This window comes from Anastrepha obliqua, chromosome 1 (assembly GCF_027943255.1).
Source record: "Anastrepha obliqua isolate idAnaObli1 chromosome 1, idAnaObli1_1.0, whole genome shotgun sequence".
NCBI lineage: Eukaryota > Metazoa > Arthropoda > Insecta > Diptera > Tephritidae > Anastrepha > Anastrepha obliqua.
The window spans coordinates 30,420,320-30,433,450 of NC_072892.1; positions in this window are offsets into that span (position 1 = coordinate 30,420,320).

A 13,131-nucleotide genomic window follows, 5' to 3' on the forward strand; every position below is an offset into this window, starting at 1 on the left:
TTTATTTGTCAGTTTGTTTGGTTGTGATAATTTCATTTGTTCAAATTTCGTGTATGCATACATACACACACACTCACAAACCTAAGCATTTACCCACTAAGCAAAAGTGGCTAAAATCGAAATTAATTCCTTAGATTCGCTCCGATTTTATAACAAATACGATTACCCAATGACCGCCGCCGTAGCCGAATGGGTTGGTGCGTGACTAGCATTTGGAATTGCATCGGTTCGAAACCTCCAAACCAAATGGTTTCCCAATGGGAAATCTCCGCGTGTATTTTCTGCTGTCAGCCGTTCGGCATCGACTTAAAACTGTAGACCCCCCTATTTGTGGAACTACATCACGACGCACACGACAAATTGGAAGAGGAGCTCGCCCAAATACCCGGAATGGGTGTAAGCGTCAATTATTGTTCTGTTACAAGTTAAGTCCGTTATAGATATGGAATTATTATGCTTTTTTAATGAAGTTAGTTTCATTTAATCATCGGCCTTAAGAACCGCGCTGTTAGTTCTGCCTTCTCCAAACAGTTGACAGTTAGATTTTGAGGTTGTAAAGGACTTCGTTTATTTAGGAACCAGCATTAACACCGATAACAATGTCAGCCTTGAAATCCAACGTAGAATCTCTCTTGCCAACAAGTGCTACTTTGGACTAAGTAGGCAATTGAGCAGTAAAGTCCTCTCTCGACGAACAAAACTAACACTCTACAAGACTCTCATCAAGCCCGTCCCAACGTATGGCGCAGAAGCGTGGACGATGACAACATCCGATGAAGAGACGCTTGGAGTGTTTGAGAGAAAGATTCTGCGGAAGTTTTTTGGACCTTTGCACGTTGGCAACGGCGAATATCACAGGCGATGGAACGATGAGCTGTATGAGCTTTACGACGACATAGACATTGCGCAGCGAATAAAGATCCATCGGCTATGTTGGCTGGGTCATGTCGTCCGAATTGATACAAACGCTCCAGCTCTAAAAGTATTCGATGCGGTACCAGCTGGTGGTAGTAGAGGAAAACGAAGGCCTCCTCTGCGTTGGAAAGGTCAGGTGGAGAAGGACTTGGCTTCACTTGGCGTGTCCAATTGGCGCCGGTTAGCACGAGAAAGAAACGACTGGCGCGCTTTGTTGAACTCGGGCAAAATCGCGTAAGGGCTATCGCCAATTAAGAAGAAGAAGAAGTTTTATTTAATCAAGTAAAGACAAAATTTTAAATTTTCATTCGAAATAAAGAAATGAATATTTTCATGGCCGTTGCCCGCGTGTCACCGAAGAAGCTGCTTGCATCGAGTATAATTTTCTTCAAGCGCATTGCCAAGTGTTGATCAGTTGAGTGACGGAAGGCTTCCGTCTTGCATGTGGAGATCATCTCTAATTAATCTTGACATGGATCTGGTCAATACATTTATTTCGCTGGATATGATTCTTTGCTTCCTAAGTGGATTTCTGCGAATTCTTTCTCAAACGGCTTTTATGGCTGCACTGGTTCGAACCACGCGGGGACGACCACTCCCTTTTCTGTCTGTCACTTCAGACGTTTGATCGTGCGGTAAACAAACATTCTCAAAATATTAAGTCTTTCCAGCAATTCGTAAATCTCACTTGCATTTTTACCACACTTAGGTAATGCAATCACTGCAATGCTATTTTCCTTAGCTCCCAACTCCATTGTTACCAAGCGAAATTTGTCACGAAACTGAGTATAAATTATGCGTAGACAATGCATGCGAACAGAAGCAAAAATAATTCTCGCCGTATTGGAAAATTTGTCACAGATTTTGTGCCAAAACTAATTATATAATGAAATATCAATAGACATTTTCGAATTAAAATACGGAAAGTAAAAAAAAATGTTTATTTTCAACAAGACGGCGCTACGTGCCACACAAGCAACGAAACCATTAATCATTTACGGGAAAAGTTTCCGGACCGTGTCATCTCTGCAAGAGGTGATCACAAATGAATTCTAGAAATTTATTTCTTTTACTATTTTGCTCAAAAAATATACAGGATGAACTATATGAAGTGTTACCAACTTCACACTGCTTGTATCTGTAAAACAGCTAATGACATCAACTTCAAAATTGTTCTAATGACAGTTCAATATAATTTTTATAAGCCATCAAAAGCATTTGCGTCTCAGTTTTGTTGAATTTTTTTTTCTGTGATGGAATTCAAACGTAAAAGTGTGGTCGCTCATACGGGAATTTGAGCCTGCGTATGCCCACTCGAAGCAATTTCCCATCGCAAGTAATGGTTTGGGCCGCAGTGACCGCTGATGGACGCTCTCCAATCGTTTGTATCGAACCTGGTGTCAAAGTGAATGCGACTTATTATCGGGAAAATGTTTTAGAAGCTGCTTTAGAGCCGTGAACACGCAAAAATTTCGGTCGTAGACCATGGACGTTCCAACAGGACTCGGCATCGTCTCATAAAGCTCGTGTGAACCAAGAATGGTTAAAAAATCATGTTCCCCATTTCATTTCGTCCACACAATGGCTTTCGAATTCGCCAGACGCAAATCCGATAGACAATTCCATCCGGTCCATTTTGGAGAGCAAGGTGAGCACTAAAAAATATGCCAGTATGGATGCGCTGAAAAAAGCGATTATACGAGAATGGGCCAAAATACCTCAAGATCACATTCGTGCAGCATGCAACTCATTTTTTTACCGTTGGAAGGCTATAGTTAAGGCAAAAGGTGGTCATATCGAGCTAAAGTGAATATATGTTAAAATTGTAAGCATTTTTGAACAATTTTGTCTTTGAAATCAATAAAAACTAATTTAACACAAAAAAGTTATGGTGTTTTGCATAGGTAACACTTCATATCGTTCATCCTGTATATTAATATTTTTTTGTTTGCTATTCGTATTCGCATGTAAGCGGTTTTACAATTAAAAAAGAATATTGTTAATAAAATTTGTTGTAGTTTTCTTTTAATAATAATAACATAGTTCCAATATTTGAGAAAAATTCGCGGTCTCTAGCTGCTTCAAGGAGGTGACCCACGCGTTGTATACCAACTGCTTATGCCCAAAACCGCTTTTTCTTCGATCTTGCCCTGCAAAATAAATTATATTGGTTCTTATTTCAGATTTCTCAGAATATGACTCAGAGACGATGGTTTTTTACGTTTATACAGGAGCCGCCATCAATCGTTACGGATTTGAACTAGGTATAATATTATTTGAAGAATGGTAATACTTAGCTGTCATCTGATTTGACAGAAAATTAGTTTTATTCTTCCGCTGAACGAAAATGGTTGTGTATACGCTCAAAGGACCGACCACCCAATGCGTTTTCGCTTCGCTTCATGGGCTTGGGATCGACATGAAGAAGACGAAGACTTTTAGCGAAAAATCATCTTTTCGGATGAAGCTCATTTCCATCTCGGCGGGTATGTTAACAAGCAAAATTGCCGCATTTGGGGCGCAGAAAACCCGCACGCACTCGAAGTAAAGCCGATGCATTCACAACGAGTCACTGTTTGGTGCGGATTTTGGTCGAGAGGCATCATTGGTCCATTTTTCTTCGAAAATAAGCGAGGAGTGGCCGTAACCGTCAATGGAGAGCGTTACCAGGCCATGTTGAACGAATTTTTGTTCCGAGAAATTGAAGAGGAGGATATTGGTGCCATTTGGTTCCAACAAGATGGCGCTACTTGCCACACAGCGAATGCTACATCCGAGTAGTTGTCTGTCACCGTGAACTCTTCGTAGCACTTCTACATTAGAACTGTGATCGGTCCAGGGCATTTTAAGTAATTTGCGGTGAAGGTACATTTCAAATGCTTCCCAGTCAAATGCTTTCAAATGGTTTCAGTTTGTTCATATCTGAAAATTTAATGGTCCATATTTCGATGCCATGTAGCATACGTAGCATTTTATCAAGCCTATTTTTAGTTGCAGATCGAATTCGCGACATTTTAGAACTTTGCCATATTTAAGAAATGCGGACTTTGCCATTTCAGTGTAAGATCTGGTTTCTGTTGAAGCATTCCTGTTTTCGTTGAGCAGGCAAACAAGGCATCTACATTTATTTGCTCTTTCTACAGGAGCATTGTCGATTGTTAGATAAGTATTGTTGTGTGTAATTCTTCGGCTAGGTTAAGTTGAAGCGGTTGTCCGCCATGGGACACACGCAGGCTCATAGCCCATTGTAATGCCACGTGGGGGAAATTGTGCTGGTGTGAATTTTTCAAAAAGGAGAGCCCTGATATCCACAGTACTGACCACGGTTTGGTGCGATCTTTGGGCTGGAGAGATCATCGGTTCATACTTCTTCAAAGACGAGGCTGGTGCCAATGTAGCAGTGAATGGCGGACGCTATCGCGCCATGATAATGGACTTTTTGATGCCGCGTGCCGAAAATTTAAACCCAAATTGATCTCCAAAACATTTGATTCTAACGGAACAGCGCGAGTTGTCATACAGATGGCCGAATTATGGCGCAGTTGCGACCAACATTTGAAAGAGCTTATATTTACAAAATAAATGTCATAAATGGTTCCACACAAAAATGATAAGGACAATCTTTATTTGAATCAATTTGAATTTTCGTTGCTTTATTTCAATTTAAAATCAGATGCCTATTGACCACCACTAGCACTAAGTCAACAGTCAGAATTAAGAATTTTTATGTTTTTGACTATAAAAAAAATAAATAAAGAAAAGTAACCTTTTGTATTTAGTTATGTGTTATTGATCAACCTAAAAGAAAGTACCTGAACACTTTTGCTGGCAACATTAACAACGTTTCCGAATCTAATATCGAAATGAAGACGTTGATGCTTACGCATAACCTAACCCCCTTTCCTCCAAACGAGTTTTTTGCAACGCCAGTGTGGATGTACCAAATATTGTACATATGTGTGTATGGATGTGTAACCTTTTTTCTGTCATTTGTATACATTGGAAAATTTCCGAAATGGTTTAAAGTTTTCAACTCTGCTTTGCATAAAAGTTTCAGACCTCAACCACATTTCAAATACAGAATATTGAAATATTTTTGTATAATATATGCAATATCTCTTCTTTTATGCACACGAATGGCTTACGAGACGAGCTGAATGCACACCTCTACGTATACGTAACATTGTACTCATATCAAATAACCATAACCACCAGCTGAGACTAAATCGTTTCCCATGCACCTGATGATAAATTTCCCACCATTTCTTTTTTTTGTCATTTTACTGAGAAACTGAAGTTATATCAAATAATAGGATACTAAGATACTGAAATTACAGTGAAATAATAGAATATTTGTAAAGAATAGAAGTGCAATTATGGACTTAAGCTAACGGTGGCCGCCATAGTCGAATGGCTTTTTAGATAACTAGCATTTAGTAGGGCGATGATTCGAAACTCACTTTAATTATGAGACAGGAAATCATAGAAAGCTTTTTTTCATAAAGATTGCCCCTTGGTAGGGAATCGCAAACCTCCGAGTGCATTTCTGCCATAAAAAGCTCCTCATTAAAAACCATTTGCCGTTGGGAGACGACATAAAACTTTGTGGCCGAGTTGTTAAGTAAAGCAGCTTTCTATTTAGTAGATTGGGAGACAAATTACTATAATATCGGGTGTACAACTAATTAATTTCGTATTTGTTACTAACCTCATATCTATTTATGTAGTCAGTATTTTGACAGTTACAGCTATTCTAAGTTAAAGCACGCCAAAAATCAAGTAAATTTGATATGTCACAGTGAATATTAGGAAACACACCAATTTTTATTATTACAGTCAAAATGTCAAATTACGGCCCAACAAAACAGCATTTGCGGGGAGGTTTGCTTTTGTTCTTCAATTTAAAAAAAGTGCAACAGAAGCACATCGTTTACTCTCAGACGCTTATCCTGAATATGCTCCAGATGTTAGAGTATGTCAGCAGTGGTTTGCACGATTTAAAAGTGGTGATTTTGAAAGAGAAGACAAAGAACGATCAGGTCCATCAAAAAAGTTTGAAGACGAAGAATTGGAGGCATTACTCCATCAAGATCCACGTCAAACTCAAGAAGAACTTGGAAAACATTGGAAGTCCCTCAACAAGCCATTTCTAAACGTTTAAAAGTAGCCGGATACATTCACAAACAAGGGAATTGGGTGCCACACGAATTGAAGCCGAGAGACGTTGAGAGACGATTTTGCATGTCTGAAATGCTGCTTAATCGCCACAAAAAAAATCGTTTTTGCATCGTATTGTCACTGGCGATGAAAAGTGGATTCATTATGACCAGGGAACGGATTTTATGGAAAATGCCTTTTTTTCTGATAACAGGTATTGTGGTTTTGATTAAAAATTACGACGAATCAGCTTTAGTTGATGCCGGATATACACATTTCATTTTGCCTTTTTTTGCCTTTTTCGGAATAAATGCCTTTTTCCTTTTCAAATTTTCAAAAGTTCATATTTTAAATTGATTTGTATATAAAAATGGTGTTGAAGAAATTGATAAAATTTTAAAAAGAGAGGAGAACATCTCAATCCCTACAAATTTGCAAGCTTCCAACGTTCCATATTTAAACTGGGCACCACTTGTATCAGCTCAAGTCGAACGAACTTTTAGTACATTCAAGACCTTTCTTCGCGATAATCGCATGAAAATGTTGCCCGAAAATTTTAAGATGCATCTTGTAGTACAATGCTCCCACAACTATAAACAGTAAGGCGTTTGACTTAAAAAACTCCATTCAAATCCAAGTCATAAAAAAGTACAAAAATTTCGTGCAATGAAACTAGTTCCTTTTTTCATTTGAGTTATAAATTCTAAATTTCTCAATCAAAATAAATGAATTTTTTTTGCTTATTTCTAATGTTTTTTTTCTGTTTATTGCCTTTTTTTATGTTTTTAGTTCCTTTTTCTTTGTTTTTTAGAGTCTTTTTCTACCTTTTTCACTACTTTATTTTGCCTTTTCAAGAGGTTTTTAGGTCCTAAAAATTCGTTCCCTGATTATGATAATCCAAAGCGTAAAAGATCATATGTGAAGCCAGGCCGTTTGAAGGTAGTGCTCTATATTTGGTGGGATCAGGAGGGTGTACTGTACTATGAGCTGTTAAAATCGAGCCAGACGATCACGGCAGAGCTGTACAGGCAACAATTGACCCGTTTGAAGCAAGCAATAGCCGAAAAACGGCCAGAATGGGCGACCAGATACGAGAAATTGATTTTCCATCATGACAATGCTCGGCCACATGTTGCAGTACCGGTCAAAAATTATTTGGAAAATGCCGGATGGGAAATTCTACCTCACCCGCCTTATAGCCCAGATATAGCTTCTTCTGATTACCACTTGTTTCGGTCGATGCAGAATCACCTTTCTGGAATACGGTTCACCAATGGTGAAGGCATTAAAAAATGGCGTGATGACTTTCTCGGCGCAAAATATGAGAAGTTTTTTTTGGGATGGAATCCATAAATTGCCTAAGAGATAGGAAAAAGTTGCCGCTTCCGATGGACAATATTTTGAAAAAAAATATTTTTTCACTTTTATAACGGGTGATCAATTAAGAGGAGTTTTTTTCATTTGCGTTTTTTTTACAGATCGCGCGCGAGTTGTGGCAAACTGTCATCGTGAATTTGTTGAACAGCGTTTGGCATTTCATCATGGAAAGACTCACACCGCAACAACGTCTACAAATTGTTCAATTGTATTATGAAAATCTGCGTTCTGTGACAAATGTTTTTCGTGCGCTTAGACCGCATTATGGTCAACATAATCGGCCTGCCTTAAACACTATTCGACATACCATCAACAAATTTGAATCCGAATATTCATTGGTGGATAATTCTCGACCGAATAGACCACGTCCAGCAAGAAGCATTGAGAATATAGCGGCAGTAGCAGAGAGTGTACGTGAAAACCGCGATGAATCGATACGGCATCGTTCTCAGCAACTTGGACTGTCGTATGGAACAACTTGGTCAATTTTACGGAAGGATCTTCATTTAAAAGCATACAAACTACAGCTCATACAAGAACTAAAGCCAAATGACCTTCCTGCACGTCACCGTTTTGCTGATTGGGCTCTTGGAAAGATTGAAGAAGATCCGCTGTTTTCGAGCAAAATTTTGTTCAGCGATGAGGCGCATTTCTGGCTCAATGGTTACGTCAATAAGCAAAATTGCCGTATTTGGGATGAAGAGCAACCAGAACAGGTTCAAGAGCTACCTTTACACCCAGAGAAAACAACGGTCTGGTGTGGTTTATGGGCTGGTGGAATCATCGGTCCATATTTTTTCAAAAATGATGATGGCCGCAACGTAACTGTGAATGGTGCTCGCTACCGTACCATGATATCGGACTTTTTGCTACCTGAAATTGAATCTAATGATCTCTACGACATTTGGTTTCAACAAGACGGAGCCACTTGCCATACAGCTCGTGAAACAATGACTTTATTGAGAAGTAATTTCGGAGAGCAGCTGATTTCACGTTTAGGACCTGTGAGTTGGCCACCAAGATCTTGTGATACCACACCTTTGACTTTTTTCTTTGGGGATTCGTGAAGTCCAAGGTCTATGCTGATAAACCAGCTACGATTGAAGCTCTGGAAGCCAACATTACGCGTGTTATTCACGACATACCAGTCGAAATGCTCGAACGAGTGATTGAAAATTGGACCTTCAGAATGGACCACCTTAAGCGTAGTTGCGGCCAACATTTGAATGAAGTCATATTCAAAAAGTAAATGTCAAAGAATGTCCTTTCAAATGATAAATAAAGGTTTTGAACATAATTTACATTTTTGTTTTTTTTTAACTATTGAAAAAAGCACCTCATGATTGATCACCCGTTACTTAAATAAATGGCTTTTTAAACAAAAAACTACGAAATTAATTAGTTATACAGCCAATACAATAATTTTTTGTTATTTAATACTGAGACTAAAAGCAGTTAGCTTTTATTAATTTAGTTAGTCATGCAAACATTTTATTGCACTCCCAATTGACAGTCTTTTGTAGTTAGTCTTTTGAAGAGGTTTGCTGATGAAATTTTCCGTAGAAGCAGATAGGAGCACAATTCTCGACTAAATGAACAAATAAATATTTTTAATTTTATAAACAAATAATATTAGGTTGCTACGTTTTCACAAAATTGCAATTATATTACACAGTGCGACATCAAAAATCAAACCGCACCGGACCTTTTTTTTCTGAAAATATACCTATTCAATAGCAAAACCCTCGCTGGGTTTTTAAAAGTTAGCTCGATTTTTTTTTTTATTCCGTTTTGAAGTTTTCTATTTTCATGAGATTTTGGAGTTTTACCTGTACGCTAAATTTGACTTATAAATCGACCTTTGTTTGATTTAATCGATTTATTTTGTCATAGCTTGATGCAGAAATTTCGTACATGTACAAATAAATTTATTTTGAGAAGAACCTATATCTCAATACGCAATTTTGAATACCAAAATTTCGAAAAATTGTATGTTTTTACCATTTTTTACTGTAATTATGAAAATAATTAAAATTTCTCACTATTTCTTCCAGCAAAAATGTTGCAAAATGTACTAAAAAAGTCATTTATAAGATAAAAACATAAAACTGAACTTTAAGTTTGTTATTTTCTAAAAAAATAAATTTTTAACAAGATTTTTCTTCATAAAAATAATTTTTTTTAAATATCTAAAAACTCTGTAGGTAAAAATATTAAATAGATTAAGTAAAAAGAATATAGACTTGAATTCATATAATTTTTTTTTTTTTTATTAAAATAAAGAATTTTTACGTACTAAAACCTTAGAGACGAGCTCTTTTCGACAATTAACTAAACCAACATAACAAGCTCTACACACTATGTTTGGCGCCCAAGGTACATTCAAAATAACTTCACGATCAAAATAATGTCTGTATGCCACAGTAAAATCATCACTGATTGATCCATGCTTTTCACTCGCTGGTGTGAAACGTCCACAACAATAGCAGAAAACGTTAATATTTGCAGGACAATTGTACATTTTTTATTTTCTTAATTCATAAAAAATTCACGTAAATGAAATTAATAAATTCAAATATATATTTATTATTTTTACTGATAGTATAAAATATTTAAAAGAATTTAACTATGGAAAATATTTAGCGCGTCAAATGTGTTTTACGAGTTGTTATGCACGAACCTGATCTCCAAAGACTGCTGCGATCTTAGAACAGGTAAAAAAAATTATTTTCATAATTACAGTAAAAAATGGTAAAAACATACAATTTTTCGAAATTTTGGTATTCAAAATTGCGTATTGAGATATAGGTTCTTCTCAAAATAAGTTTATTTGTACATGTACGAAATTTCTGCATCAAGCTATGACAAAATAAATCGATTAAATCAAACAAAGGTCGATTTATAAGTCAAATTTAGCGTACAGGTAAAACTCCAAAATCTCATGAAAATAGAAAACTTCAAAACGCAATAAAAAAAAAAATCGAGCTAACTTTTAAAAACCCAGCGAGGGTTTTGCTATTGAATAGGTATATTTTCAGAAAAAAAAGGTCCGGTGCGGTTTGATTTTGATGACCCCAAAATTGTCGCACAGTGTTATAAGAATCTTGTGGGCGCATAGTTGCTTATGGATTACCAAATAATTTGTACCAATCTTCAGCATCGTTCTTTGATATTTGTGTATTTATGTATTACTAATTTTTGAAAATACTCATTTGTAAATGTATTTTACTTTTTTCGTATATTACAGCCCAAGCAATTGAAAATATGAATGAACTTACTTTTTAATAGTAATGATATTTATTTCAGGAATTTCTCTCCCTACCCAAATTTTTTAATATTTTTTAAATTGAATATTTGAATACATCCTTTGAAAAATAAAGGGTGGTTAAATTTTAAGGGCCGATGTTGAATGTGAACCACACATAAACGTCAACGATCGTTGGACTTCTTTCTTTGGGGTTATTTGAAAGAAAAGGTGTACGCCGATAAGCCAGCAACAATTCAAGAGCTAAAGAATGAGATAATTCGGCACATTAGCGGCATAGAACCTCAATTACGCCTCAGCGTCATCGAAAATTTGGACCATCGGATGGAGGTGTGCCGCCATGTGGCCGATATTTTGTTCCATACGTAATTGCGCCATACCAATATTATCATAATAAAGAGAAATGACAATAATTTCCTAAAAAATTGTATTTTATTCAATCAACACCGGCCCTTGAAACCTAACCACCCTTTATAATTAATGCGGTTAATTTAATTGGCAACATCATTTTTCTACAAACCTTCCACGTCAAAAAGGGTAATATTAAGCAAACCTAACGAGCCGTTCGTGGATGGATGATATATAGGGCTCCTTCGATTCGCCACTTCTCTGCTCGCTATCTCTGGGCTCTGTTTTATTTTGACTATAAGGAGACATAAAAATTGCAAACGCTAACGTAAAAGTTCTCTTGAACGCTTATGATTTGGTCTTATTGGCAGAGACACTCTTTGACCTCCAACAAATGGAAGATGCACTGCAGAGTTTTTGCTCGCAATGGGCATTAAAAGTTAATATAATATTATCAATTCAAAAGTAGTCGTTTTTAGGATAGGTGTTAGAGTCTCAAACAAATGTAATTGGAAATATGGAAATGTCGCAATAGAAATAGTTACTGAGCACAAATACTTAGGAATTACTCGTACACTTAACTATAATCTCACGTTTTCCAAGCATCTAAATAAGATACCAACAGTTGCCATAAACGTCACATGGCTAAAATATATTGTATTATTGTAATAAGCCAAGAATAAATACCTCAAAGAAACTGAAAATCTTTGAGGTATCCTCTAGGTCTATCATGTTTTATGGAGCGCAAGTTTGAGGGGGTTGACAGGTTTGAGCAAGTTGAGAAGCTTTTACGTTTTTTATTAAGAAAGTAATATTTTTACCGTCCAACACCGCAAACTATATGATACACCTCGAAATCGGGTTATTATCGCAATTTTTATACACCCTCCACCACCAATGCATTTGTTTTATCGCGCGGTGCTTAAGGGGGAAGTCTACTGTGACAAGGGAAAAAACAGGCTTATTTTCCGGATTTTATTTCTAACAAAATATTGCCCGTACATAAAATCTATTTAAACTCTTATCTTTATTATATATTTAAGTTTTTGAAAAAAAAATGTTAAGTCAAAATATTCAAAATGGCCGCTGTGGCACTTCTGCAAGCGCAGGTCCGCTTTTCTTAGGTGCCTAAACGGTGTACATGAAATCTTACGTTTCGGTGATCTAAAACAAAAAAACAAAATATTGTTATCATATACATAGTATTGACTCTCGTCTGACGTAGGATTATGTCGATAAAAAATTTTGGCGTTGAAAAAAAAATTGAAATTTTTTTCTTTTTTTTTGCCTAAAATTGATGTTACTATTGTTTATAACAATTTAACAAATAACGATATCAAAAAAATCCTATGTCAGACGAGAGACACTATTACAGAGAATATATAATTAAATTTTTAAGCTGATTCATTTATCAGAACTCGAGATATCGTGTACACCGTATACAAAAACTTAGTTTCGAGAAAAATGCGTTTAAAGTACATATACATATTGTACCTTATTTAAGAGGGTTCAAAGTATTTTTTAAGCTAATAAAAAAAAAATCGATTTTTTGAAAAATTCACAGTAGACTTCCCCCTTAAGGGGACCCGGTGCTCTAGAAATTACAAAACCTCGACTTTTTGTTTTTTCGATATTTCGAAAGTATAGCATCTTAAGAATATACTGCGAAATTTTCATGCGGAAACTCCCAATATTATAGCTTCTACAGCCCATTAATTAAGTAGAGACCGGTCCGCACGCTCCTGTACCGCAAACTTTAAACTCATTTATCTCGAAACAACTTTTTTCGGCTTGGCGTTGTCAAAAAAAAAAATATCCAACCGAATCGTCTGAAATTTCAATATGTTGTGCACAACATCAATGACTATCGCCCGTACCAGAATCGTATTATTATTTCAATTATTTCGTTTTTTTTTTATTAAAAAACTGAAAAAAAATCTGATATTTAGAGTGTCAAATTCAAAACCGCACGGTTTTTTCAAATTTTAATTAATAATTAGTTAATAATTTTTCTGATTTTTGTGTTTCAGATAAATAGAAGAGCCAAAATGGACAACACCGTCCAGGTC